Source organism: Trachypithecus francoisi, unplaced genomic scaffold (genome assembly GCF_009764315.1).
Source record: "Trachypithecus francoisi isolate TF-2019V2 unplaced genomic scaffold, Tfra_2.0 Lachesis_group5, whole genome shotgun sequence".
NCBI lineage: Eukaryota > Metazoa > Chordata > Mammalia > Primates > Cercopithecidae > Trachypithecus > Trachypithecus francoisi.
Window position 1 is genome coordinate 80230985 of NW_022681470.1, and position 21995 is coordinate 80252979.

General features: G+C 38.7%; 1 protein-coding gene across 7 annotated transcripts in view; it reads left to right on the plus strand.

Moving 5' to 3' along the window:
- The window catches only part of DISP1 (dispatched RND transporter family member 1), a 206707-nt gene that overhangs the window by 8977 nt on the left and 175735 nt on the right, over positions 1–21995 (plus strand). For 2 of the 7 annotated variants that reach the window (XR_004433501.1, XR_004433503.1), the window contains exons 2-5: positions 144–205; positions 464–591; positions 11700–11796; positions 13791–13956. The exons of 1 other annotated variant lie outside the window; for it this stretch is intronic. The gene's annotated coding sequence lies outside the window, so the exon portion shown is untranslated. Of the gene's footprint in view, positions 1–115; positions 206–463; positions 592–3668; positions 3848–7460; positions 7575–11699; positions 11797–13790; positions 13957–21995 lie in introns of those variants that run through there. 4 more of the 7 variants (XM_033195281.1, XM_033195279.1, XR_004433502.1 and 1 more) reach the window with 3 other exon arrangements.

Sequence of the window (21995 nt, forward strand, 5' to 3'; positions counted from 1 at the left end):
AAAGTTCTGTTCACCTAAAGAATTAGCAAAGTGTTTTAATATATGTAGATTGCTTCCTTGTTTACCTTTCTGCTTCAGATTTCTTTCTTTCCTTTTTTTTTTTTTTGACTCCCAGTATCTGAGAACATATTTCTTCCCTATAGGAGTTGAGAAGAGGAGGAAGAATAATGGGAGGAGACAGGACCTTTTTCAACTTGACAAATAGGTATAGCTACTTCTCATACGTTTTTTCCCTCTCCAGGTCCTCAGAATCTCATTACATTTTTTTGTTTGTTTATTTAAATGCTCCCTGATGAAATATTATATGCCTCTTAGTTGCAGTTTCCCATCTCCCAACTTGTTATAAGATAAATACTTCTAATGTATATATTAAGTTACATATTAATTTATGAAACTTATTTTACCTTGTTTTTCAGAACAGTAATAAGTTTTATTGACATGATAAATTTTTTCCACCAAACAGGAAAATTCACCAGTAAATATGTTGAAAATGCCTCTAATGATATTGGCCTCTATTTATTGATCATATGTGCCAGACACTGCGCTGCAATGAGAAATGTAACTCATTTCTTACAACAACCCTTACATAAGGTAGATGTTTATATTTGAATTTTGGAGTGATGAATTTGTCTAAGCTTGTGCTACCTATAAATGGTGGAGCTTATTTTAAAGCCTTTCTGCTTTTGCTTATACACTGTTTTCTTCTACATTTCAAAAGCACCTTAAATGATTTGGTGCTGATACTTAAAGTACTTTGTAGAGAGAGTTAGCAGCATGTTGATTCTACTTTTTTTTTTTGTATGTCTTCATACTCCTAAAAGTGTTTTATTTTCCTTTTGTTCCACTTTAAGCATTTGTTAAATGTAATTCATTCATTTTTTTCAAGGATGGTACCATAATTAATGTAGCATCTAGCATAGTTGAAAGTAGCAGATACTTTAAAAATATCTGCTGCATTGATTCAAAATAGTAACGAAAGGAGAGGTGGCAGTTAATGGAGGGGGGCTCTTCACGTAAAAATGCGTTTCTGTTGGAATGTGAGGCTGGAACCTTTCTCATATTACAGCATGCTGCAGGGCAGGGCTAGAATCCAAGGTTTGATTAAAATCACCCAAACTCTTTTTTCTTTGCTTTACAACCCCAAGTTATTGCCAGCTGAAAAGGATAATGGAGGGTAATGATGACTGTGCTTCCATATGCCGCTGCTGCTGCAAAAAATTTTTAGATAGTTTCATTTTTTTTAAACCTAGATAAAAAGACCACTTTGAAATGAAGAGTAAATTAGTGGCCACCAAATGAGTGGTTATGAGATTGCTGCCCTAGAAGCCTGTTCAGGTGATGCTGATGGTGGTTGCTGCCAGTTAACAGTTCGGTCTCAAATAGTTTCTCCCCAGGGGTGGGGAATGTTGGTGGAGGGGGTGGTGGTATAAGAATTCAAGCATTCTTCAGAGTCTTTCTTTTTCATTCCCAACTGTAGGTTTTAGACATGGGTGTTACTTTTTCAGAAACTGCCTAGATTTTCATAGGCTGTCAAGGTCAAATATATTGATTTAGCCATTTCATGATATATACGTATATGAAAACATCATGTTGTATACCATAAATATATACAGTTTTTATGTCAGTTAACAATTTTTAAAAAAGAAAATCAAATGCAAACTAAGCTTTAATAATTTTCTGCAATAGATCCTTTTTTAACTCACTGGAACCTGAGAGAACTAAGCCATTTGGAATAGCCTGTGTCTCTCTCTCTCTTTTTTTTTTTGAGATGGAGCCTCACTCTGTCACCCAGGCTGGAGTGCAGTGGCACGATCTCAGCTCACTGCAACCTCTGCCTCCCAAGTTCAAGCGATTCTCGTGCCTCAGCCTCCTGAGTAGCTGGGATTACAGGCGCCCGCCACCACACCTGGCTAATTTTTTTTTGTATATTTGGTAGAGACAGGGTTTCACCATATTGGCCAGGCTGGTCTCAAACTCCTGGCCTCAAGCAATCTGCTGGCCTTGGCCTCCCAAAGTGCTGGGATTACTGGCGTGAGCCACCACTGTGCCCAGCTGAATAGCCTGTATCTCTAATACATTGTTATCCCAGCCTCCTCACCCCCTCAGCAGTTAAACTATGTGCTGGGCAGATTGAATTGCTGTGCTTACCAAATTGTTTGTTTGTTTTTGATACTGGGTCTTGCTCTGTCACCCAGGCTGGAGTGTAGTAGTGAGATCATAGCCCACTGCAGCCTTGACTTCTGGGCTGAGGCAATCTTCCTGACTTACCCTCCCAAGTATCTGGGACTATAGGTGTGCACCACCATGCATGGCTAATTTAAAAATTGTTTTGTAGAGACAGAGGTCTCCTTTCATTGCCTACATTGGTCTTGAACTCCTGGGCTCAAGCTGTCCTCCCGTCTTGGTCTCCCAAAGTGTTGGGATTATAGGCTTGAGCCACCATGCCCATCCTGCGTTTTTCTTCTTAGTATAGTTGATTATTCCTCATCGTTGCCCCTCAAGAAGACTTCAGCAGCAGTAAAGTAAAGTAATATTCCTTTAGTCCTTTAAGACTATAACCTGATTATTAGTAATTAGAGCTCTGGGCTCAATTGCAGATTAGTAGTGTCCTTTACACATTAATACTTTTTTTTTTTTTTGGAGACAGGATCTCACTGTATCACCTGGGCTCAAGTCCAGTGGTGTGATTACAGCTCACTGAAGCCTCAACCTCTTGGGTTCAAGTGATCTTCCCGCCTCAGCCTCTTGAGTAGCTGGGACTACAGGTGTGTGCCACCATGCTCAGCTATTTTTTTTTGTCTTTTAACTTCTTACAGAGATGGAGTTCTACTGTGTTGCCCAGGCTGGTCTCAAACTCCTAGGTCAAACGAGCCTCCTGCCTCAGCCTCCCAAAGTGCTGGTATTATAGACCTGAGCCACCGCACCTGGCCTACACTGTAATGATTTTTTAATGATTTGTGGTTGTTTGGTATTGGCCTTTACGTTATTATATATCTGCTGAATGCTGTGTGATGGGTATTATGATTATCCACTTCTATCAGGGAGCTACTAACTAAAATGTAATTTCTTTAACCATTGAATTTGGACAATCTGACTTCAGAGTTTTAGCTCTTAACTCTTTTACTATAAGGCCGATGCCTCCTGTTTTATAAATAATATAGCCCCTATTTAAGATTTCTAAATATAACATTCCCCCATGTCATTTTCTATTAGAGTATGTGTATATATGCAAGGTTTTCCATTTCCATTCTAATAAAACTTTCATCTTTAGTTTTAGTGGTTGCCAGTTGGTTTCTTGGAAGACGTTTTCTGCCTTTAGCATTTTTATTTCAGGTAAAAGGATTGTGTCGCCTTGATGACTTCTTGGCATATATGCTCTAAAGTTAGTCTTCTGTACCGGTAGAGACAAACAGTTAAAGCATGTACAGTACTTCTTTTGGATTATGTTATAATTTGGGGGACAGATTTGCCATTTGAAGTTTGTCTTAGATGCATAATTTTTATTCTGTAAATGTACAGATGGTGGAATTCTGGAAACATCCTGTGTTGAAGAGAAAAATTCCACTCAGAATTTAAAATTGACCTTGGAGAATTATAAAAAGGGGTAGGGGCATGGATCATCCATATGTGGGTTATTGAATTACATTTATCACTTTTTTTATTCTTAGAGTCAACTTTTATAATACTGTTACTGGGATTGCTTGACTTACTAAGCTTTTACTGGACACTTTAATTTTGGGAGTACAGTTTCTAAACTCATGATGTAATCTTCATGCAACAAGATGTTATTTTATCAAATTTTGGTATTACATGCTCATTCTTAACTTTGACAAATTTTAATTAACAGGTGAGTTATACATCTTTATATAATTAATAATCATTCTTTTTTATTTCTAGAACTGAGGTCAGGGGTAGTTAGCTATCTGAAAAGCAACAGCTGGGTTTTATTTTATATGCATTGTTAATCATGGCATTTTGCTGTGGAAGGGGCATTTGCATTAGATTTAACTTAATCTTCCTTGTGAAAATCTAAACATATTTAAGCATAGTTTAGGAATAATAAACTTGAGGTACTACATATAATTTGATTTAGAAGTTTTTTAATCCTGAATAAGGAAGGAGTACATAGAAAGTCAAGGAAAAATTCTATGTAATAGTTGTGATACTCAAGCTGAAAATAGTCTGATCCAGCAGCCTAAAATAATGACCTCCTCACTAGTTGAGCATGCTTCAGTGTCATGAAATGAACAGGACAGGAAAAGGTATCTGTGTACAATCTTTGTTTCAGGACTGTACTAGGTATAGTGTACCTGCATGTTAATTCAAATACTAGGCTAAAAAGTTTGTATTATTATTCCTCTTTTTTTTTTTTTTTTTTTGAGACGGAGTCTCGCTCTGTCGCCCAGGCTGGAGTGCTGTGGCCGGATCTCGGCTCACTGCAAGCTCCGCCTCCCGGGTTCACGCCATTCTCCTGCCTCAGCCTCCCGAGCAGCTGGGACTACAAGCGCCCACCACCACGCCCGGCTAGTTTTTTGTATTTTTTAGTAGAGACGGGGTTTCACCGTGTTAGCCAGGATGGTCTCGATCTCCTGACCTCGTGATCCACCCGTCTCGGCCTCCCAAAGTGCTGGGATTACAGGCTTGAGCCACCGTGCCCGGCCATATTATTCCTCTTTTAAAGATGAGGAAACTGAAATTTTAAAAGTAGGTGACTTGTCTGTGGTTAGAAGAAATATATGCAGAATTGGGATTTATGCCCAGAATATCTGACTCCAAGACCTGAATTCTTTCTACCATATCATATACTTTCTTCTCATCTTTTGTTTGTTTTTTTCCCCCCTTGAACTGTGTTGGAAGTTTTCTATTTCTTCTTTTCTCTATGGTTACCATAGAACTGTTAATATGCATACTTAACAAAGTCTAAATGTAAATGCAATCTTTATCCTTCTCCTGAACCTCCTTCTGACGAGAACTATTTTTATCAGATATTACAGTTTTGGGACTTGATCTTTCAGCCCCAGAAATAACAGTGTTTAGATTTACCCATATGCATTTACTCTTTTTTCCCCTAACCATTCCTTCATGTGTATGGATTGTAAGATTAACTGTTTTTTAATTTACCCCCCTCGGGAGCTTTATGTGAGACGGTCTTTGCTCAGGCTCTCCATTTTGTACAGGCCCTCAAGTTTTGCTGCCTATTATCCTATTTTCTGTAGCTCCTGTCCTCCATCAGGTTCGTTCCACCAGGGATATGTTGATTCCCCAGGGGAACATTGGCTTCAGCACTAACTCACCTCTCTAGACTTGTACTTTTTAAAAAATTATTTCTGCCCTTGAGCATTTCTCTTACTTTGTTGTTGGCTCTTCCATACATTAAAACAAAATTTTAAGCACTTAATACAACATTTTTAGATGATCTCCAGCCATGGGGCTGCATTGCCAGATATAAAAGTCCACGTTGTCATTGTGCTTCGTGGGAGTATTTTGTATTGAACCTGTGGGCTGGGGGATGCGTAGAGGATTTTTTAAAATTTATTTAAAAATAAATTTCTAGTAACTGATCAAACTCTTTCATTTAGAGTCATAAGAAATGAACTATTTGTTTGATGAAGAAGCAACAGATGACTTCCAAAAAGCACTTTTGAAAACTCCCCTTACTGAAGGTTTATATTAACTGCCCTCTAGAGGAAGAAAAAAATCTGAGAAAGATCTTTTAATAGTACATTAAGTATGTTTTCCCTTGCATCTTTTTCTAGGATAAACAAGAACCAAGGATTACTTGCTCTGTGCATGGGATGCCATGTTGTAAAGTTTAGGTAGCAGATGCTCTAAGAAAATTTGTAACATTAAGGCTGAAATTACCATGAAAATGCCAAAACATCTTTGTATTGGAATTTTACAAAATTTGTTCTTAGGACTTAACTTCTTAAAGCATATCAGTTTTCAAAGAGATGGTAACTTCATCAGTTGTCTTTGATTTTTTTTTTTTTTTTTTTTTCATGAGATAGAGTCTTATTCTGTTGCCCAGGCTGGAGTGCAGTGGCATGATCTCGGCTTACTGCGACCTTTGCCTTCCCAGGTTCAAGCAATTCTTCTGCCTCCTGAGTAGCTAGGATTACAGGCATGCACCACCACACCTGGCTAATTTTTTGTATTTTTAGTAGAGATGGGGTCTCACCATGTTGGCCAGCCTGGTCTTGAACTCCTGACCTCAGGTGATCCACCTACCTCAGCCTCCCAAACTGCTGGGATTACAGGCATTAGCTACTGTGCCCAGCCAAGAAATAGAAAATAACTTTAGAGCAGTATTTTCTATATTCTATGTTTTTTTCATATATTCTCATATGATTACCTACATAGGATGTATGTGTTGTGTTTTGCTTTGCTTACCTGATAGAACACTGTTAAAAATAATAATTGAAAAGATGTTTAACTCACATTTTTTAATGGGTTAAGGTTAATGTTTTGAGTTTTTTTTTAGCAGATGGTATTGATTTAGTGTTTTTGGCAATAATTTTGTTAGCACTGATAGAAAAGATGAGGATTTGAAAGGAAACAATTGCTTGCTTTGTAAGTCATGATGTTCAGTAATGACTAAGTACATTCATTTGCACAGCCAGTATAAACTCCAGATGATTTTTTCGCTGCCTGTTCCTTAAGTGGGTCATGTGATTTGGTGTTTATCACTGACTTGAATATCTTCAAGTTTACAAACCACATAACTTGACCATGAAATCAAGCAGCTCTTTCAAAGGACTCTTTGAAAGTATATTTTATTTTTATTTTTGGGGTCATTTCAATGAAAATAAGATTGTGCAATTTATGTATGGGCTTTGGAACTTTTCTCCCTTTCTTTCCTTCTTTTTATTTCATCTTTCTTTCCAGCCTTCTTTCTTCCTTCCATCCTTCCTTCAACCTTCCTTTGTTTTTGAGACAGCGTCTCGCTCTGTCACCCAGGTTGGAGTGCAGTGGTGCCATCTCGGCCCTCTGCAATCTCTACCTCCTAGGTTCAAGGGATTCTCCTGCCTCAGCCTCCTGATTAGCTGGGACGATAGGAACGTGTCACCATGCCCGGCTACTTTTTTGTATTTTTAGTAGAGACAAAGTTTAGTCATGTTGGCCAGGCTGGTCTCGAACTCCTGACCTCAAGTGATCCTCCCTCCTCGGCCTCCCAAAGTGCTGGGATTACAGGCATGAGCCACAGTGCCTGCCTCCTTCCATCCTCTTTAAAACAAATTTCAGTGCAGAGATTTCTGTGGTACTTTTTGGTTGGTCTTCCCAACATAGTCTCTGCTATTAGCAGTTAGCTTTTAGCAAGGCTGATAGGCCATTCACTTATTTTATAAAATCAATTTGTGTATATGGCATTTGGTGGCCGTCTTTCAGAGATGACAGTGACTCAAGTGTCTGTGTGACTGTGACTGCTGCATTTTATTTAGATCTGGTCCTTTTTGTTTTAGGCATAATGGGAAAGGAGCCTAATCCCTAAAGAATGGTATCTAAATTTGTGAAGAACCCGCCTAAATTGTTATGGCGGCACATGTGACTGATGGATCTTTTGGATCTGAATGCCTGTAATGTTTTAAATATATGTTTACTATTAAAATTGTTCCTGGATTCCTTCTTTCTTCTGTAGGATATGTGTATGGATTAGTTGTACAGAACCATTAATATGCTGACCTTTGTGCGAATGTGAAATACTTCTTTAATGGTTCTTTTAAAAACTGGGTTCTGTCAACATTGAGAATTTCAGCACTGTTATCTGATAAGAGTTACTACCCCATTTTAAGTATTGATTAGTTTGACATATGTATGCACACATACACATGTGGAATCATAAATTAGACAATGATATGTAAAAAATGGGGAGATTATTTCAGAGGTAGTAGGTTTATTTTTAAATAATAAGTGTATCTTAAATTCAGTAAATTAAATATATAATAAATGCCTATGGTGTATAAGGAACTACGTTTGATGCCAGGTAGATTTATAAATAGCTGTAAGTTCTTATTTCTTATAGAATGAGGAATTGTCCATAAAGATCCTATAGCTTAGAATTGCTGAATTTAATAAGCTCTATACTAGCTTTTTGTCATTACTTTTAATGGCAAAAACTGCAATTACTTTTGCACCAACCCAATAGTAGTTCACATGAGAGACATTATCACAAGGCAAAGAGATTAGAGAAAACTTTATACATAATGACTTGGGACTGGTACTTGAAGATAGGATTTGTAGAGGCATAGAGGTGTAGGGGACAAGTACCCAGTAGAGGAAGCCTGGGACAAGATGGGAAGTTGCAGCATGTGTTTGAGGGACCAGTTTGGTTATAATATATGAGATACATTTTAGAGAGTAGGGGAAGATAAGATTGGGGCTAGGACATATAGGACCTTGAGTACCATCTTGAGAAAACTCTGAAGTTTGTGAAACACTGAGGTGATTGATCATCTATTCATTTTGTAACCAGTTGAGTATCAGTTGTGTGCCAGGTACCAATTAAGCAGAAAAGTAGAGTGGGTAAGAATCACATAGCAGCCGGGCATGGTGGCTCACGCCTGTAATTCTAGCACTTTGGGAGGTCGAGGTGGGTGGATCACTTGAGGTCAGGAGTCAAAAACCAGCCTGGCCAACGTGATGAAACCCCGTCTCTACTAAAAATTCAAAAAAAATGTGGTGGGCACCTGTAATCCCAGCTACTTGGTAGACTGAGGCAGGAGAATCACTTGAATGTGGGAGGCGGAGGTTGCAGTGAGCCGAGATTGCACCACCGCACGCCAGCCTGGGCAACAGAGTGAGACTTGTCTCACAGGCCCTGGGGCAACTAAACTTCCAAGTTTAAGTCCTGATTTACTACTTGTTGGCTTAATGACCTTGTGTAAGTTTCTTAACCCTCTCAGACAGGTCTAAGTCTATCTGTGATGATAAAGTTGTTAAATCATCAAGTCATTGATTTTTATAAAAATTTCTAATGTTAAGGTCTAAGAAATTTTTATACGAACTTTCATTTTTGGTTACTGGTCTAAGAGAGAACTATTTTATCATTAATATCAAAAATTTTAGTATTTCACAGAGAAGTTTTTTAGTTGAGACCTTTTAAAATGCAGGATTACTTAGCGATTTTGACTTCTTTTGGATATTGTTGAATTTAATTTTAAGTCAAATTTAAAATTAAAATGAAGGCTGGGCACGGTGGCTCACACCTATAATCCCAGCGCTTTGGGAGGCCGAGGCGAGTGGATCACCTGAGGTCAGGAGTTCGAGACCAGCCTGGCCAACATGGCGAAACCCGTTTCTACCAAAAATACAAAAAATCAACCAAGTGTGGTGGTTCATGCCTGTAGTTCCAGCTACTTGGGAGGCTGAGACACGACACTCACTTGAACCCGGGAGGCGGAAGTTGTAGTGAGCCGAGGTTGCACTGCTGCACTCCAGCTTTGGTGACAGAGGGAAACTGTCTCAAAGAAATAAAAAATGAAAGTAAATGTAAGTTAAATTAGATTACACACATTAAATTTAAATTTAAATAAGTTGAAAATTAAAACCCAAACACACCTTAAATAAATCACAACCCAAGTAATCTTATACCCATCTCTTCAACTGGAGGAAGGAATTGAGGACTTGGGGGTTCTGTGTTTGACTTCTGCGAACACAAGGTAGATGTTTATTTGTTGTTGCTGCTGATGTTTAAATCAGAAAAGAAGGTTAGAAACGCATACTGAGTAGGCAGAATTACAACTTCCACACTCTGTTATAGACAGTTTGGGATAGATATCTGATTGAGAATAGACTTTTAACAAAGTGATAAGAGTTGAGATAAGTCACAAATATAACTTCACTACTGTTCATATTAGTGTAGCAAAAGTGTGGGTATTATTAAGTAGGTTCTTCCATATACTCTACTTTTTGTTCAAGGACATTCCTATGGGTTCTGATCAGTGGTATTTAGTGGTATTTAATATTTGTATGCCCCACGACCACCCTCTAGTACCCTACATATTTATTGCTATAAACTAATTTTTGATCTCTGATACTGTGGAATAGTTTAGTTATATATTCAAACTGTGTGGCAAGACTTGCAGTGGAGAGTATAGGAAATGGGGTTTGGCCTGAGGAGAAGGGAAAGGCTTGGTGCTGTGCCTTATTCTTTAGAATTTACATCCCTTTAATTGCTTTCCTCCTATGACCATTGCTTTGACATGACTGTGTAAAACTATGGTATGATGTATGAGTTATGAGGTGTTCATTTCAGATGTTATGCACTGAGCTCTAATTAACTTGACAGAAGCCAGATTCATTTTTATGCAGAGACTTTTAGTATAGCAGATTTGGAGCTAGAAGACCTAGGCTTGAACCTTGGCTCTTTCTCTTACTATTTGTGCCACAAAATGTAGGTTTTCTTAATCTGTTTTCTTATTAGTAAAGAGGGAATAGCCATTACCGTTGTAGGTTGTTGTGAGATTGTTGCAATAAGGCTTAAATGAGATGCCAAGAAAGCATTTTATAAAATTCTAAAGAGCTGTTTAAATGCCCAGTGTCCTTGGTACATGGTGAGTCTTTGGAGGCACGCAGTGTGTCTTAAGTATCATCTGGAGCAACTACAACACTTAGGCACAAATTTTTAAGTTGTAAGCTCTGTGAGTACAGACTTTGTCTCTTTTGTACTGCTGCATCTGCAGCATCTTACAGAATGGTGTTTATTTATTTCTAAGTTTCAAAACTTTAAAACATTTTTCTTCTGCTTACTCCCTTTCCTTAGAAATTTGATGATTCTTTCTTCATCTTCAAAAGAAAAAAAAAAAAGATATTAACAGAGCATAGCACCCTGTCCTGTAGTTGGATAGATAAGCTAACTCTTTGTGGGCTGGTCCTTAAAAGTAAAGAGGGAGGGTGGTTACAATGGGATTCTCTTTTAGTTCTATTTCTGCCACAAATAAAAAGAAACAAGATAATAGATGGGAACCTGAAACGAAAAATGTTTCAGTAAAACTTAGAGAGATAGGCAGGAATTTAGGAATAGCAGTTGAATGAAGAAGCCAGAATAGGAGTTTGGGTTGGGTCCAGGGAAAGATGATCTAGACCATAAAGGCGTACACGAGGTCTTACTATTAAAACATTCTGTCACAGCCAGGTAGGGCACACTAAGCTTATACATGGAAATTCAGACTGCTTTAAAAAATGGTACCCTGTTTATATTTTTATGTATGTAAATCAGCATTCCTGTGGTGATAGATGATAGATAAGATTATATTTTCAGATATATCCCTATATTTTCAGATAGTATCCCTATAATTCTTTTTAGTAGGTTAAATATACCCTTCAAATTAGTTTTCTGAGAGTGAATTATTTGACTCATCCAGGCTCTGTTACACATAAGCTGTGCGATATTGGGCAAGTTATCCAACTTACTTGACTCTGTTTTTCCCATGCCTTAAAGTAGAATAATACTTCCCTTGCAGAGTTGTTGTTAGGATGCAAAACAATGCATGTGAAGTACCTAGTGCAGTACTAAGTGCACAGTAGGGATTCAGTTAATGGTGGGAATTATTATTTTTTGATCTAGGCTTAATTTATAATTATTTGTATATCATTTGACAGTAAGTACTATTGATATAGTATGAACATTCCAAATGTTGTTGGTCTTGTGGGTTTCCGTATTTGTTTTTAGACTAAATATATATTATGTTTTCCTTTCATAGATTTCTGAGAGAACACACACCATCTTATTTCTGTTGAATTATATTTAGTAACTCAAAAGGCATATACCAAGCTGTCAGAAGCAGCTTCATTTAAAAGGTAATTTCAAATTTTGAAAGGGTCATTTACTCTTTAATTTTACTTGGATTATATTTGTATACTTGGCATAGATAATTAATGGTTCTCTTACACTAAATTTGATTCATTCAGACTATAGAACATCCCTATTATATCATATTCACTCTGTATTGGAGTTTTTTTCTTTTTAAAAAAAATCTTTGGTAATACAGTTGATTTTCCAATCTCAATGAGCACTACCATGCTATATGACATGAACAATGTAAATAATTTGTTTCCTCGCAAATATTTAAAATTTTTTTCCCAAATGATTTTAAATGTATTTTGTTTAAATGCAAAATACCAGGTGCATTTGGAATCATCTCAGTGGGGAGCTTGTTACTGAGTAGGAAGGAGATAAGCTGGAAAGAAGTTGTATGCAATGACAAATTTTTATACTACTTTTAGGCAACCTTGACATCTATTTAAAAATCAAGTGGCCGGACGTGGTGGCTCACGCCTGTAATCCCAGCACTTTGGGAGGCCGAGGCAGGCGGATTACCAGAGATCAGGAGTTTGAGACCAGCCTGGCCAACATGGTGAAACCCTGTCTCTACTAAAAATACAAAAATTAGCCAGGTGTGGTGGCACATGCCTTGTAATCCCAGCTACTTGGGAGGCTGAGGCAAGAGAATTGCTTGAACCTGGGAGGCAGAGGAGGTAGCAGTGAGCCGAGATCGTGCCACTGCACCCCAGCCTGGTGGACAGAGTGAGACTCTTGTCTCAAAAAATAAATAAATAAAATAAATTTTTAAAAAAATTGAGCTTAATTCAGCAGTCTTCCTAGATCTCTATTTTGTATTTAAGATAGTAGTAGCAAATAGAGCTTTTAGTGGACTACGAATAATTTTGACTTTTGAGATAGGAGGAATAAGTTGTTTCATTTTCTGAGGGCACACTTGGTACCAGAATCTTTAAGTGGCCATGAAATGAAGGTAAACATAATTGGGGGAAAAAAACAGGCTTAAATTCTTTTACTCTCATGATGTTTGTAAGTAAGAATGCTAGGTTTTAGAGATACACAGAGAAACTACTGTGACTGTGAAGGTTTCTTCCTGTAGCTTTATGCTAGCCCAAAGATAACATTACTTCATGAATTCTCAGTAAATGTACAGAAGTAGTAATGTGTGACCAAACTTTAATATCTGCTTGGAACTAGTGCTTTCTTATCATTTGGAAGAAAAAAAATTATCATTTTAAACCATTTAACATCTGGGAATGACTATAATTATGACAGACAAACTTTATTTTCACTAGAAGATAGAATAGGATAGTGAAAAGAGCACTGGAGTGAAAATCAGGAACCCAGGGTCTCTACTTGCCCTTTTTTTCAGTAACTGGCTGTGGGACCTTAAACAACTCATTTAATCTCTGAGTTTTAGTTACTGTGTAAAATGAGAGCATTAGAATTAAATATCAAGGTCCTTTCCACCTAAGGGAAGGAAATTTTGTAATAAAACAAATAGTATTAAGGAGGACACCCAAGACTATTTGACTAGAATCATCCAGTTGAGCAAGAAATTAAAAAGAATATATATATGGTTATTTAGCATGATTTAGCGGGGAGATAGTATGGGATCCAGAGACAGAAGAGGAGTTGAATCCTGGCTTAATCATTGCTGGCTATGTGGCCTTAGGCAAATAACTCTGATTTTCAATTTTCTTATTTTTAATAGGGATTATAATACCTAACTATGACAGAGACTGCCAGATATACTCCAGTAGCCATTCTGCGTTTCTTCTTTTCAGAAATAAAATTTCTAGTCCTGCCTGAAGTTTAAGCTAGCCCATGACTACCCAAGTGTTTCCAACTGTGTTTCCCAGGTAGATGCTGGTAGATTGGGCCCAATAAGTTTGGGCCATTGGGATGTACAAGGAAGAGATGCAGGCAACTTTTTGGGTCATCTTCTTAAAGAAAAACCCATGTGTCCTGGATGTCCTCTTTTCTTTTTTCTCTTTGGCTGGGAAATGACAAGAATTAAAGCAGCAGTCTTGGATCCAGAGATGGACGCCAATTGATGAAGACGGCAGAACTGACTGGCTAGTCTGGGTTCCCTGGAGCAGAGCTGACTCTCCACCCTAGGTTATCCATTTACTTTTGCACTGTTATGTGAGAGAGAAATAAACTTCTATCTTCTTTAAGCCCTTGGTTTTTTTTTGGTATTTCTTTGTTACAGCTGATTAGTCTACCTAGTGGCCTAAACAAAACGCTACCTTAAAGAGTTGTGAAGGCTAGAGATTATAAATTGCCTAGTTTAGTGGGTGACACATTATCAGTAGGTGCTCTAGCAGTGTTATCTATCATTTGTTAAATATTTACTTCCTATCTATTGTGGGTGGGGAGCAATGCTAAATGTAACGATCATGAAAATAGTTTCTATTATCAGTGGATTTAAGAACAATTAAAACAAGGATTCTTAACAATTTAACAGAAGTATATAAAATAACTAGCAACAGCCAGTTAGAGAACAAAATTTTATAGTGTCATTCATAATGGTAACCAAAAATATAATTTATCTAGAATGAAAAAATAAGAAATGGGCAAGAAGACCTTTATGAGAAACAGTTTAATTAAGACCAAAAAACCATAAAATTTATGGAGAGCTATTTCTTGTTACTTAATGTTATAAAACATTGTTTCTCACAAAGGTTAGTTTATAGGTTTAATTAATGTTAAAAACTCAAATATGACATAATGCATATAATGAAAAACATTGGTTCCCTGGTCCACCCTTTCTCATCCCTGAATGGTTATCCCCAGAGGCAACTACTTATAATCCTCTCGATAGTTTCTCCTAGTATTTCTTAATATTGATTATGCTACCATTTAAGATTTTTTCCATTTTAATCATATATGTTGACTTACTAATAAGGCAAAGGAAGATTTAGCTTTTTTATACTTAAGTTTTTTCCCTTTCCCCCTCAACTTTCTTTCCCTAACGGAGTTATCATTATTTTTGGTTAGTGTCTTCACTGTTAAAATTATGTATTATTCATACTTGAGCCACTCAGTGATTATGATTACATTTACTGTTTTTCTAAAACTTGTTTTCTTGGAGTTTATGGGAAATTATCTTGTATTATATCCCTGATAAATTTTATTCCCATTTTTTCTTTTCTAGAATTTCTTTTGTCTAATATTTGAATTCCTGGATTTTGATTTTCTAATTTTTACTTTTCTAGTGTCTGGGAGATTTTCTAAGCCTTTTCTTCCAATGTTATTATTATATATTTTTAAATGTTCTGCTCTCATTTAAACTTTTCAGCTGGGCACAATGGCTTATGCCTTTAATCTCAGTACTTTGGGAGCCCCAGGTAGAAGGATCACTTGAGGCCAGAAGTTAAAAGACTAGCCTGGGGGTGGTGATTGGGGGGCGGAGCAAGATGGCCGAATAGGAACAGCTCCAGTCTCCAACTCCCAGCGCGAGTAACACAGAAGACCGGTGATTTCTGCATTTTCAACTGAGGTACTGGGGTCATCTCTCTAGGGAGTGCCGGACAATCGGTGCTGGTCAGCTGCTGCAGCCTGACCAGCGTGAGCTGAAGCAGGGCGAGGCATCGCCTCACCTGGAAGCGCAAGGGGGAAGGAAATCCGTTTTCCTAGCCAGGGGAACTGAGACACATAACACCTGGAAAATCGCGTAACTCCCACCCCAATACTGCGCTTTAAGGAAACAGGCACACCAGGAGAATATATCCCACACCTGGCCGGGAGGGTCCCACGCCCACGGAGCCTCCCTCACTGCTAACACAGCCGTTTGCGGCGATCTATCCGCAAGGCAGCAGCGAGGCTGGGGGAGGGGCGCCCGCCATTGCTGAGGCTTAAGTAGGTAAACAAAGCCGCTGGGAAGCTGGAACTGGGTGGAGCTCACAGCAGCTCAAGGAAACCTGCCTGTCTCTGTAGACTCCACCTCTGGGGACAGCCCACAGCTGAGGTCCAATAGGGAAAGCAGCGGGGGCGGTGCAGAGGCGAACGACTCTGTCTGACAGCTTTGGGGAGAGCCGTGGATCTCCCAACGCGGAGGTTGAGATCCGAGAACGGACAGACTGCCTGCTCAGGTGGGTCCCTGACCCCTGAGTAGCCTAGCTGGGAGACATCCCCCACTAGGGGCAGTCTGACACCCCACACCTCACAGGGTGGAGTCATCCCTGAGAGGAAACTTCCAAAGGAAGAATCAGACAGGTACACTCGCTGCTCAGCAATATTCTGTCTTTGGCAACCTCTGCTGCTGATACCCAGGCAAACAGGGTCTGGAGTGGACCTCAAGCAATCTCCAACAGACCAAGAGACAGTCCTTCTGACTGTCAGACGGAAAACTATCAAACAGGAAGGACACCTATACCAAAACCCCATCAGTACGTCACCATCATCAAAGACCAGAGACAGATAAAACCACAAAGATGGGGAAAAAGCAGGGCAGAAAAGCTGGAAATTCAAAAAATAAGAGCGCATCTCCCCCTGCAAAGGAGCGCAGCCCATCGCCAGCAACGGATCAAAGCTGGTCAGAGAATGACTTTGACGAGATGAGAGAAGAAGGCTTCAGTCCATCAAACTTCTCAGAGCTAAAGGAGGAATTACGTACCCAGCGCAAAGAAACTAAAAATCTTGAAAAAAAAGTGGAAGAATTGACAGCTAGACTAATTAATGCAGAGAAGATCATAAACGAAATGACAGAGATGAAAACCATGACACGAGAAATACGTGACAAATGCACAAGCTTCAGTAACCGACTCGATCAACTGGAAGAAAGAGTATCAGCGATTGAGGATCAAATGAATGAAATGAAGCGAGAAGAGAAACCAAAAGAAAAAAGAAGAAAAAGAAATGAACAAAGCCTGCAAGAAGTATGGGATTATGTAAAAAGACCAAATCTACGTCTGATTGGGGTGCCTGAAAGTGAGGGGGAAAATGGAACCAAGTTGGAAAACACTCTTCAGGATATCATCCAGGAGAACTTCCCCAACCTAGTAGGGCAGGCCAACATTCAAATTCAGGAAATACAGAGAACGCCACAAAGATACTCCTCCAGAAGAGCAACTCCAAGACACATAATTGCCAGATTCACCAAAGTTGAAATGAAGGAAAAAATCTTAAGGGCAGCCAGAGAGAAAGGTCGGGTTACCCACAAAGGGAAGCCCATCAGACTAACAGCAGATCTCTCGGCAGAAACTCTACAAGCCAGAAGAGAGTGGGGGCCAATATTCAACGTTCTTAAAGAAAAGAATTTTCAACCCAGAATTTCATATCCAGCCAAACTAAGTTTCATCAGTGAAGGAGAAATAAAATCCTTTACAGATAAGCAAATGCTTAGAGATTTTGTCACCACCAGGCCTGCCTTACAAGAGACCCTGAAGGAAGCCCTAAACATGGAAAGGAACAACCGGTACCAGCCATTGCAAAAACATGCCAAAATGTAAAGACCATCGAGGCTAGGAAGAAACTGCATCAACTAATGAGCAAAATAACCAGTTAATATCATAATGACAGGATCAAGTTCACACATAACAATATGAACCTTAAATGTAAATGGACTAAATGCTCCAATTAAAAGACACAGACTGGCAAACTGGATAAAGAGTCAAGACCCATCAGTCTGCTGTATTCAGGAGACCCATCTCACATGCAGAGACATACATAGGCTCAAAATAAAGGGATGGAGAAAGATCTACCAAGCAAATGGAGAACAAAAAAAAGCAGGGGTTGCAATCCTAGTCTCTGATAAAACAGACTTTAAACCATCAAAGATCAAAAGAGACAAAGAAGGCCATTACATAATGGTAAAGGGATCAATTCAACAGGAAGAGCTAACTCTCCTAAATATATATGCACCCAATACAGGAGCACCCAGATTCATAAAGCAAGTCCTTAGAGACCTACAAAGAGACTTAGACTCCCATACAATAATAATGGGAGATTTCAACACTCCACTGTCAACATTAGACAGATCAACGAGACAGAAAGTTAACAAGGATATCCAGGAATTGAACTCATCTCTGCACCAAGCGGACCTAATAGACATCTATAGAACTCTCCACCCCAAATCAACAGAATATACATTCTTCTCAGCACCACATCGCACTTATTCCAAAATTGACCACATAATTGGAAGTAAAGCACTCCTCAGCAAATGTACAAGAACAGAAATTATAACAAACTGTCTCTCAGACCACAGTGCAATCAAACTAGAACTCAGGACTAAGAAACTCAATCAACACCGCTCAACTACATGGAAACTGAATACCTGCTCCTGAATGACTACTGGGTACATAACGAAATGAAAGCAGAAATAAAGATGTTCTTTGAAACCAATGAGAACAAAGATACAACATACCAGAATCTCTGGGACACATTTAAAGCAGTGTGTAGAGGGAAATTTATAGCACTAAATGCCCACAAGAGAAAGCAGGAAAGATCTAAAATTGACACTTTAACATCACAATTAAAAGAACTAGAGAGGCAAGAGCAAACACATTCAAAAGCTAGCAGAAGGCAAGAAATAACTAAGATCAGAGCAGAACTGAAGGAGATAGAGTCACAAAAAACCCTCCAAAAAATCAATGAATCCAGGAGTTGGTTTTTTGAAAAGATCAACAAAATTGACAGACCGCTAGCAAGACTAATAAAGAAGAAAAGAGAGAGGAATCAAATAGTCGCAATAAAAAATGATAAAGGGGATATCACCACCGACCCCACAGAAATACAAACAACCATCAGAGAATACTATAAATGCCTCTACGCAAATCGACTAGAAAATCTAGAAGAAATGGATAATTTCCTGGACACTTACACTCTCCCAAGACTGAACCAGGAAGAAGTTGAATCCCTGAATAGACCAATAACAGGCTCTGAAATTGAGGCAACAATTAATAGCCTACCACGAAAAAAAGTCCAGGACCAGATGGATTCACAGCTGAATTCTACCAGAGGTACAAGGAGGAGCTGGTACCATTCCTTCTGAAACTATTCCAATCAATAGAAAAAGAGGGAATCCTCCCTACCTCATTTTATGAGGCCAACATCATCCTGATACCAAAGCCTGGCAGAGACACAACAAAAAAAGAGAATTTTAGACCAATATCCCTGATGAACATCGATGCAAAAATTCTCAATAAAATACTGGCAAACCGGATTCAGCAGCACATCAAAAAGCTTATCCACCATGATCAAGTGGGCTTCATCCCTGGGATGCAAGGCTGGTTCAACATTTGCAAATCAATAAACGTAATCCAGCATATAAACAGAACCAAAGACAAGAACCACATGATTATCTCAATAGATGCAGAAAAGGCTTTTGACAAAATTCAACAGCCCTTTATGCTAAAAACGCTCAATAAATTCGGTATTGATGGAACGTACCTCAAAATAATAAGAGCTATTTATGACAAACCCACAGCTAATATCATACTGAATGGGCAAAAACTGGAAAAATTCCCTTTGAAAACTGGCACAAGACAGGGATGCCCTCTCTCACCACTCCTATTCAACATAGTGTTGGAAGTTCTGGCTAGGGCAATCAGGCAAGAGAAAGAAATCAAGGGTATCCAGTTAGGAAAAGAAGAAGTCAAATTGTCCCTGTTTGCAGATGACATGATTGTATATTTAGAAAAACCCATCGTCTCAGCCCAAAATCTCCTTAAGCTGATAAGCAACTTCAGCAAAGTCTCAGGATACAAAATTAATGTGCAAAAATCACAAGCATTCTTATACACCAGTAACAGACAAGCAGAGAGCCAAGTCAGGAATGAACTTCCATTCACAATTGCTTCAAAGAGAATAAAATACCTAGGAATCCAGCTTACAAGGGATGTAAAGGACCTCTTCAAGGAGAACTACAAACCACTGCTCAGTGAAATCAAAGAGGACACAAACAAATGGAAGAACATACCATGCTCATGGATAGGAAGAATCAATATCGTGAAAATGGCCATACTGCCCAAGGTTATTTATAGATTCAATGCCATCCCCATCAAGCTACCAATGAGTTTCTTCACAGAATTGGAAAAAACTGCTTTAAAGTTCATATGGAACCAAAAAAGAGCCCGCATTGCCAAGACAATCCTAGGTCAAAAGGACAAAGCTGGAGGCGTCACGCTACCTGACTTCAAACTATACTACAAGGCTACAGTAACCAAAACAGCATGGTACTGGTACCACAACAGAGAAATAGACCAGTGGAACAGAACAGAGTCCTCAGAAATAATACCACACATCTACAGCCATCTGATCTTTGACAAACCTGACAAAAACAAGAAATGGGGAAAGGATTCCCTATTTAATAAATGGTGCTGGGAAAATTGGCTAGCCACAAGTAGAAAGCTGAAACTGGATCCTTTCCTTACCCCTTATACGAAAATTAATTCAAGATGGATTAGAGACTTAAATGTTAGACCTAATACCATAAAAACCCTAGAAGAAAATCTAGGTAGTACCATTCAGGACATAGGCATGGGCAAGGACTTCATGTCTAAAACACCAAAAGCAACGGCAGCAAAAGCCAAAATTGACAAATGGGATCTCATTAAACTAAAGAGCTTTTGCACAGCAAAAGAAACTACCATCAGAGTGAACAGGCAACCTACAGAATGGGAGAAAATTTTTGCAACCTACTCATCTGACAAAGGGCTAATATCCAGAATCTACCAAGAACTCAAACAAATATACAAGAAAAAAACAAACAACCCCATCAAAAAGTGGGGAAAGGATATGAACAGACATTTCTCAAAAGAAGACATCCATACAGCCAACAGACACATGAAAAAATGCTCGTCATCACTCGCCATCAGAGAAATGCAAATCAAAACCACAATGAGATACCATCTCACACCAGTTAGAATGGCAATCATTAAGAAGTCAGGAAACAATAGATGTTGGAGAGGATGTGGAGAAATAGGAACACTTTTACACTGTTGGTGGGATTGTAAACTAGTTCAACCATTATGGAAAACAGTATGGCGATTCCTCAAGGATCTAGAACTAGATGTACCATATGACCCAGCCATCCCACTACTGGGTATATACCCAAAGGATTATAAATTACTCTACTACAAAGACACATGCACACGTATGTTTATTGCAGCACTATTCACAATAGCAAAGACTTGGAATCAACCCAAATGTCCATCTGTGACAGACTGGATTAAGAAAATGTGGCACATATACACCATGGAATACTATGCAGCCATCAAAAAGGATGAGTTTGCGTCCTTTGTAGGGACATGGATGCAGCTGGAAACCATCATTCTTAGCAAACTATCACAAGAAGAGAAACCAAACACCGCATGTTCTCACTCATAGGTGGGAACTGAACAATGAGATCACTTGGACTCGGGAAGGGGAACATCACACACTGGGGCCTATCATGGGGAGGGGGGAGGAGGGAGGGATTGCATTGGGGAGTTATACATGATATAAACGTTATGCACATGTACCCTAGAACTTAAAGTATAAAAAAAAAAAAAAAAAAAAAAAAAAAAAAAGACTAGCCTGGGCAACATAGTGAGACCCCATCTACAAAAAAAAAAAAAATAGCATGGTGCATTGGTGCATGTCTGTAGTCTTATCCACTCAGGAAGCTGAGGCAGGAGGATTGCATGAGCTCAGAGTTAGAGGTTACAGTGAGCTATGATTGTGCCACTGTGCAGCAGAGTGAGACCGTGTCTCAAAAATATTATAAGTAAACTTTTCAAAGCCTTTTCTTCTTTTCTGAGCATTTATTTTTATAGTCTATTACTGTTTTGTGGTTATAATTTCACCTCTGTCCAAATAATTTTAGTTTTAAAAAAATAATTTCTTTGTGTATTGTATTTTTGTTTGTTTTTCTATTTGATTTGGTTTCTTTATTTCATGATAGGAGCATTCCTTGGTTGTTTCTCAAACATTTAGCTAATACTAAAAATCTTGGAAACTCTGTGTGCATGGGTTTCACTGGAGGGCTGTTAGTTGAATATCAGATTTATTTTATTGAGACATTGCTGACTCTTAATATCTATAGCAGGGGCCCCAACTCCCAGGCTGTAGACTGGTAACAGTCTGTGGCCCATTAGGAACTGGGCCACACAGCAGAAGGTGAGTGGCAGGCCTGAGCTCTGCTTCCTGTCAGATCAGCAGTGGCATTAGATTATCATAGAGTGTGAACTCTGTTGTGAATTGTGCATACAGGGGATCTAGGTTGCACGCTCCT